Here is a 344-nt window from a genome sequence, read left to right on the forward strand (position 1 = left end):
CTGAGTCCGGGGCGGACGGGCGTTCGGCAGGATCAGGGTACATGTCATCTGTGGCCTTTGGTCAGAGATGTCTGCAGTCCAGAAGGCCTGCGGAAGTCCCGTAGATCCACTGCCGTTATCTTTGTGAGTTTGTTGTTCTATCCTGGGGACACAAGACTTAAAAGGCACTAATTTAGCAAGGCAGGTCTTTTCAGGAATAGTTACAGGGGGTTTTTGTGTGGAGACCATAGCACAAATCTGACCTTTAAAGTCAGCATTGTGCTAGTTTGAAAACAAACCAGTGGGAGGCACCAAGTCAGAATAACAATTTAATGGAAATTAAAGAAAAGGGGGAAAAAAAAAAA

Source organism: Corvus kubaryi, unplaced genomic scaffold (assembly GCF_017639235.1).
Source record: "Corvus kubaryi isolate FWS band 111438036 unplaced genomic scaffold, C.kubaryi_AGA036_p1.0 36940, whole genome shotgun sequence".
Classification (NCBI taxonomy): Eukaryota; Metazoa; Chordata; class Aves; order Passeriformes; family Corvidae; genus Corvus; species Corvus kubaryi.